Below are 8,270 nucleotides of genomic sequence, written 5' to 3' on the forward strand. Positions count from 1 at the left end.
GGCTGCCGGGCACCAGGCAGCTGTGTGCACAGCCCCGGTGCCGCTGCGTTGCCTTCCTCTTCTCTAACATCTCCTCATGTCACCTGCTCTAATTTGCCTGCTCTCCTAAGGTTTGCTCAAGGCAGTTTGACTTTCCAGAACTGTTCCCCCCTCTGCTATGGAGAATGTTAGTTGGTGAATTATTTCCTCCTTGCTAAATAGATTTTGCTTTCCACATTGAGTCCTGTCTCCATCTAGTTTGCAATTTCTACTCTCCCTTTCTCACACTGTGTTTACACCATGGTTGGGAGAACACTGATCTGGCTATTGTGTAGCAGCTCTCAGCCTACTTGCTCTGACTCGTCCTCGTTTTGCACCAAACTTTACTCCTGTTCCTTCCTGAGCCCTGGGGATAGGGGGAAGGTGATGACAGCCTTGGGGAGAGGAGAGTAAGGATCCCTCTGACGGAGGCAGCTCCTGCATCCCCCCCAGGCACACCAGAGCCTCTCCAGCACAGCCTGCCTCTGCCAATGAGCTTAAAACTTTAATGAGGCACTCAGTCTAAGGTCTTACTGATCGCCATCCCCATGATACCCTTGGTCCCTTCCCTCTAAACGGCCCCTTGCCACATGCCCTAATCCTTTGTTTACAGTCCTGCAGCCCCTCTACCTGAGTGATTTTGCAGCCTGCTCTGAGCTAATGCTGAGCATAAAGTCCCGTGAGACTTCACATGCTGGGCTTGCCTGGTAGCCAAGGACCGAAACCCAGCACATCACAACATCAGTGTAACAACCTGACAAAAGCCAAAGTTATCCTCCAGGAGATTTCACTCTTGGCTCCTTTTATCTGCTGTGGTGCTTTGCCTTTGGCTTTTGTCGCTCCCTGCTTCTGCTCTGCCCGCAGCCCTGGCACGGCCTGCCTCTCCCTTCCCCTGCGGGCAGCAGGACGGGTGTGTGCTTTCCTCCTGCTGCTGCCACAAACTGCCTGCCCAGGAGGTGCAGGCAAAGCCTCCCATGGGTCGCAGGTGCCGTTCTGCAGCCCGCTGGCCAGGCTGTTCCAGTGAATGTGCAGCAGTCTGAGCAACTTCAAAGTAACTGCCCGAAGCCAAGGCACCCTCCCCACTGCTCACAGCCCAGAGCCTCTGCTTAATGGTCTCATCTGTGCTGGGGCCTCAGCCACTGCAGATCTGGTGTCTCTAGAGAAATGGAGCTTCTCACTGTGGGGCAGATGCATGGAGCAGGGAAGCGGAGAAGAGACGGGGCGCGAGGAGGTAGCTGGAGATGGCGACATATGGCGAGGGACAATGCAGAGGGCTACCACCGCCAGAAGCAGAATGTTTGGCAGCCGCTGGGGACAGACTTGCGCTACAAATACTATGTCCTTCAGCATAATACAAAGCTGGAGTCTAAGGGCAGCACATGAACTGTGCCGACGGTGAGTTATTAGTGTTCAGCTTGCTGGGTAACAGCATGGCGCATTCAGTTTGGTGTCTCGCCAAAAACACTTGGTCCTCAATAAGGAAAGGTTACGTTGGTCCCTGGCTAAAAGAATCTCCAGAGAGTTGGCTCTCTGTGTATTAAGGACTGGCAGCAGTGCTGCTGCACCAGTGCTTTCTTGGGGTCACGGCAAACAGCTCTTACTTGGCTTTGCGGAAGTTTGGCACATCTGCAGTGCTCTTTGTATTTGGGTAAAACCTGTTACCAGGGCTGTCTGAAAAAATATGGTAGGCTGGCAGAGAAAATTTTGGAAACGGGAAAAAACCCTTGTCACTGCATATTTCCATGGAAACAAGTATAGATGTGAGAGTAGATTTTTATTTGCTTTTGGGGATACTCCCTTGTCAGTGGTTGTTTTGGGGGAAATTAGAATACTGGCATATTTTGGCCCAAACCAAATCCAAGACGCTGCTGCTGAAGCCCGTGCACTCAGTTCTCCTGATCCGGCTTCGCTTCTAATGAAGAGCTCATAGGTCCTGAGGGCATTATGGAGCCCTTGCATACGGTGAATCATGGAGGACAGATTTGGCCCCAGGGTCATAGAGCAAACTTAAGAAGGAGTAAACACATGAATCACTCAAATTAGTATGAGGAAGTCTTTGTTATACGGGAGGTCAGAGTACACCGTTGGAGTGGTCCATACAGGACTACAAACTACATCTCCATGAGCTACTATCCATACAGAAATACTGTGACTTGCTTTTTTCATCAAAGAAAGAGCAAACTTTTCTGTCGAGTTTTACTGTTTTCAGCATTCACCAAAATCCAGCTTGGAACAGACCTCATTTTCCTGTGTGCAGAAGTATCCTTGATGTAAGACCAGACCATAGCCTGACAGGCTTTTTGGGGCCTTTGTGATAGCTGTGTACAGCATCTAGCAGAAGGGGGTTCTGATGCCTGGTCAGGACCCCAACCATTACCCCATTATAACTAAGATTAGTAGTAAGCATTGACCCAGAATCATCTCTAATAAGCAAGTGCCATTGAGTGTAAACTCAATGGGAAGATTACTTGCTAACACTGGTTACATTTTCAAGCTGAAGCTGAAAAGCAATTACATTCAGTGTACTTGAAAACTGTTGGTTTTGAGCAAATGATCAGTCTTGCATGCTGCTTCCGTTTCCAAGCTGCGCTATTTATTCTAGCACAGCCTGGAAATCACCATGTGAAGCTATTGAAGAGTGGTGGGAAATATGACATTACTGGTGATGCTTTTCAGGGGGAGTAAAATGGAAAGCATAATCGAGCAGAATAAACTGTTAGATTAAGACTGGAGATTTTAGATTATTTTAGTTTTAACTAATCTGAGGTGTTTATTAGCTGAATAGTAAGAGAGTCTTTCTGTATGATTTCTACCTTGACCATGGCATGGATTTTATCAGTTAGTTATTTTTAGGGGAACTGCAAAAATCTCACATCGCTCCTCCTTCCCCTATCAGAAGCCACACCCAAGACATAGTTTTCCACGTTATAGTATTTAATGTTCCGGTTTAAATATGAGCTACTTTTGCATTCCTAGACTGTATTTGCTGTTGCCTGACGGTACTGTGCCAAGGAGCTCATAGACAGAAGGAAGAGATTTGCTGTTTGCTTCTGCTCTCATCTGGGAGATGATGCTCTCAGCAGGGAGCGTGAGTGCGGGGTCAGGAGTGGGGAGCTGGACCCTTCCTTGCTTCGTTAGCTGTGTAGCCACGTGTATGGAGCGTAAAAGAGGTATAGGGGGCCTTTGCGCTCAGGCTGCGTTGATGTGCATCACAGCCTGAGGACAAAGGCAAAGAAGCTTTAAGCCCATGATGCCTCCCTCCAGAAATCAGGAGAACTGAAAGACAAATCTCACGCGGGTGGAGGCAGAGCGTTCACACACAGGCAGAGTCGCATCACGCCGCCCGGCTGAGGCCAGCGAGGCGGTCGCCCCGGGCTGAGTTGCCCCTGCTTTTTTAACACTGTTTAACAATAACCCAAGCTACCGAGTCTGCTGTGACTACAGCCAAACCCCCTGATGAATAATTCTGCTTAATTACAGGCAAACGTCTGCAGCTGAAGCCTGCTACCCATAATGGTAGGATCGCATTTAAATTCCTCAAAATTATGTCTGTATCTGTATGTTTACACTTCGGAGGGGATAAACTCTATTATTCTTCTACAGCAAGAGATGGGATTCCTAATTCCTTAGGCATCAGAGAGCATCCGTCCTGAACCCCGGAGGCCGTACCAGTTCCAGTGCAGTTCAGATCCCGTCATCTGAATCCCATGTCCTCAGAGCCTCCCTGGGAAGGGGAACAGTTCTACCTGAAGAGTGAGAGACTGCAGCTGGAGACAGCGCCAAATAGATTTTTCTTTTTCCATTGGGCTGGTATCTGGGACTAAAGCCAGCTGGAAGGCTGCTGGAAGGAAATCTTCCTAACTCTGATCGTATTTGCAATCAGTTTTTATGCCAGATGTTGCCTCAGAGAGTATGCAACTGAGCAGACAGTAGTTTTAATATGCAGCTCTGCAGCTTGAAAAGGGCTGAGTTTTTACAAAAAGGAAGGAAAATGAAGATTTACTGCTTCCCTGAGGTGTACAGGGTCAGTATACGTAGCCAAACAATGCAACATCTTGTGGAAAGAACAGACGGGAATCCAAGAAGTTAACAAATGTCCCATAACAAAAACCTACTGTGTAATTGAAAGATTTTTACAGCTACCCTTCATTTTGAAGAATAAGTTGAGAGATGCCTGACTTTCTTAATTTCATTTTCAAAACTGACAATGAAAGGAGAAGCTGAGAGTAAATCAGGCTGCTTTTCACAGGACAACCTGGAAAGTGAAGTTTTCGTTGGAAAGAAAGAAGGGTTGAGGGCAATGGGTGTTAGGCAGGAACAGGTTCAGTTCTTTCCTTTGTCACTTTTATACCAAAATAAATGCTATGACTGGGTATCTTCGGGGCTCTGGGCCTCCCTCTTCCATCTGTGAAGAGGAATAATAGCACCTTCCCTAAGCAGTGCATAGCCAATGTGATAATGAAGCTGTATATTAAATATATTAGGTAAATTTGGCAGCGGGAGGATCTCAAGATGGTTGAAAGGGAATTTAAATTAATCACAGGATTTTACAGTGAAGGAGATCTTGTCCTTCAGCCTCTTTTAAACATAATCCCTCAGACAAGCAAGAGAGAGTCCCCTGTACCTCTGTATTGTAGCACGTAGGCAATGGTAACAGCTACCGTATCATTGAACAGATATTAATGGCGGCAGGATAGATATTTTCCCATAGCAGTTTTGTGGAATTGATGTTTCATATATGTGTGTCAGATTCTGCAATTTCTAGGCTTACAGAAACAGTGTCACTGGACTCAGTAATTTGGGTTCTGTTGTACCTTTTTTTCCTCTCCATCTCTCAGGCTTTTTAGCACAGCATAGGGATGGGATTCATGAGATGGTGTTGGACAAACTGGTCCAGGTCCATGGCACTGCAGAACACCACGCTGAGCCATCCATGCAGGATGGCTGCTGTACAGTGGCGCTGCGCCCAGGCAAATCGTTCTGCTGGGATTTGGGCGCATCTCAAGGGTTAGGTGCCAGTTGCAGGGTGGCTCTGAGCTACCCATGTGAAGCAAAGGCTAAGGCGGCCAACGTGATCTTCTGGTTTATTGGGCAAAGTGTGTCTGGTGTACTCCCGTACACCACTGGCTTGCGAGGTACCGAGGAGACCCTGTCCAGAATGCTGCGTGTTATTCTGGTGATAGGAAATCCTGGTGTTAAATGAAGCTTGAGACGGTGGAGTTAGTTAGGATGATCAGCAAACCAGTAGGCCAGCCCTAGGACAGGGCGCTAGAAGAGCTTTGATCTCTGAGCCTGTAAAATGAAATTTGAGGCAGGATGTGGCAGATCTTTAAAAATACGCAAGGGACCAGGCAACTTGCCGAGCCAGGGCCTTCAATGTATCCTGCATTTTGCTGTGCTAAACCAGAGGCATGTCACAGTCAACCTCAGAAACGCAGGCTCTGAAGAAGCCGCTCCTGTGAAAACCAAGGTGGTTTAGTTGTTGACTTCAACGTGAGCAAGACCTAGAGGAAACTCCCTTTTCCTTGCTCTGAACATTTAGCCCTTAAGTGAAGTGGAATTAATACCATTGTGCTGTGTGGCTTGAATCTAGCACAACTGGAGCAGAAGTCAATTTGATGTATTTGAAAGAAAATTAATTAAGGCCTTGTTTGTTTCCCTCAGAGAGAAAAGCTCTGGGTAGTTTCCAGGAGATGATTTTTTTTTTTTTTTCCTGAGCTCCTTTGGTACAGGCCTACAAGTACAGAACAAATGTTGTACAGCTTCAAGCCCCAAATCCCTGTAAGCTCCTGGGCTGCGAGCTGGGTCTTCTGGCTCCTGTGACAGAGTGACAGCCCCAGTGGCTGCTCCACAGCTGCATGCTGCATTTCAGCTTGGAGGACGGGGAATTATCACAGTGCGGCCGATACTGGCGGTGCTCGGAGAAGGGAATGTCACGGCAGGGTTGATGCTCGTAGCCTGGTTTAGCCTCACCTGTCCTGTATCAGCAGGCTATGAACTGTGCAGAAAGAGGGCTAAAGGGATGTGGAGAGGAGGGGCTCAGCATCATCCCCTCTGCTTCTGGCGTGCTCCAGCAAGGTAGGAAGGCGGATGGTGTGCCAAGATTTCTGTTTGACTGTTGTTCTTCCCATGTCGCTTCAGTAGTCTTTTGGAGATTAGCTTCTCTATTTACATCTACTCTGAATATTAATAAATGAGCAATGCCCTGCTAAACATGAAAAATGTGCGTGGGTTCCAGTGTAAGATCCTGGAAGTGTAACCGAGGGCTGGCAGAACAGGAGATGTGCACAGAAGGAAATGGGAGAAAACAAAGCAAATCAGGAGAGGTAAACTGTGCAGGAGGCTAATGGGCTGTGGGGATTTCAGGGGCACTTAAAAACTGATTTACTGCTGAACAAATCCCACTTCAAACAAGTTGCCGATGAATAGGTCACACAGGTGTTATCAGTGAGAAGGCAAGGGAGCAAGAGCGCGTGTGGCTGTCATGTACGCCCAAGCAGGAGATGCTATTTGCTAGAATCATGCCTGGCATGCTGCCGGCTTCAAGGAACAAAACCACGCTCTGGTGTGATGCCAGCTACCTGCTTTCCCACCGGAATCTGGATGTGGGGGATTGGTGGAAGCAGCCAAAGGTGAGTAGCTCTCCTGAATCTTAGTTCTAAGAGTTTCAGAGCTGTCTCACTATGGAGAAAAGGTCTGTGAGGGAGCCCTGCAAAGCCAAAAAGTCTTTGGTGACTGAGCTGGATGCTGAAGGGTCTCTGTGGCAGCTTGCTCTTGGAGTGAAGCTGTCTCAGCCTTTCAGTTTGGTGTCTGGGCAGCTCTCCCTCCTCATCTGCAAGGAGCACGTAGTGCTGGGGAGGAGGACGTTGGACAGGATGGTAATGTTACCAGGGGCTCATGAGCAAGGATGGGTTGTATCACAGCCTGAGGTAACGTGATCTCTTAGGCTATTTTTTTTTTCTCCTCTGATAATGCTTAGACTGTCATGAGACCTTTTCCAGCTGAGCACTACCATCAGGAATCATATTTTATCTGTGGCTTCTCTCTCAGAAGGGAAGTTGAACCTGAAATTGGGGTCATGTTAGATATGTGGTGCCTGGACAGACATCGATAACCTGTGAAGTCCATCATGGGATGGAAGGGATGGGCAGGTGTGTGCGTGAGGGTGAAAGGTTCCATTTGCTATCACGAGGATGTGAAGGGCTTTCAGCAGTGAAGGAAAGGATGACAGTTTCATGGCTGAGATTAAAAAGATGTTTCTTTTGTCTGAATAATCCAGTGGCGGGTCTGGATCTGGGGGGCAGCAACTCTCCCTGTGAGGGATGACTATCAAGGCGTGCAGAACAACGTGCGTTTGCTGCACTAGGAGAGACGCTTGGTATTGCTGTAAAATGTGGCTACTCCAGCCCGGCCTCCCCCGCCATCCCACTGCCGTGGGCTTGCTGAGGAGGTTGGGGTGAAACACAGTGCAGGGTGCCCCACTGCCCCATGTATGGGCCGCCCTCTTCCCCCGGCCCCCTGCCAGGCAGTCGCAGCCTGTCAGCACCTCCGCCAGGAAGGAGCGTGTTGATGGGCTGAGACTCCTGTGATAGCGGTACTCCTTCTGTGGAATGAAAGCAAGATCCATAACCAGTGGAGAAGAAATTAATTGTTTAATCAGATGGGGCTGCACAAAATAAGTGTGCTTCGACCTTCCAGTGAAGTTTGGCAGCTCCCATGCTTTAAAATTTCTGCTACCCAAAATTAAATGTTTCAATGAATTATTTCTTTTCGTTTCTAGTCAAGCAACCTGAAAGCCTTTGAACATCAGGAAAGCTGTGCCAAAAGACTTGAGTTGAGACCATAAGCTTTCTGGCTGGGGGAGAGGTGCTCTGGTGGTGGCAGCTCCCCATCTGTCCTTATTGATGTGGGTGTAATAAAGGGAAAATATTTCACCTCCCTGTTCAGAACCTGGAGCCCGAAAAGAATGGAACCAGTAGGTCACAGGTGCTGGGCTGTGAAGAGGGAAGAACTAGTTTCGGGGGGGGGGCAGTTGGTGGTGTTTATCACCTCTGAAGCATCGGCTGTTGGCCAATGCTGGGAACAGGATTAGACAGGTCGGTGGTCTGATGCAGTATGGCAAATCCGATGTAAAAGGCATTAATGTCTTTGTGATACTTTGGACACATAAGAGAGTCTGTAAGTGCTGACTTCTGTGATTCCATGATAAACAAAAAACCCAAGCACAGTCCCGTTAGCATTCCTAAGGGCCC

This window comes from Egretta garzetta, unplaced genomic scaffold (assembly GCF_000687185.1).
Source record: "Egretta garzetta isolate BGI_Z169 unplaced genomic scaffold, ASM68718v1 scaffold2, whole genome shotgun sequence".
Classification (NCBI taxonomy): Eukaryota; Metazoa; Chordata; class Aves; order Pelecaniformes; family Ardeidae; genus Egretta; species Egretta garzetta.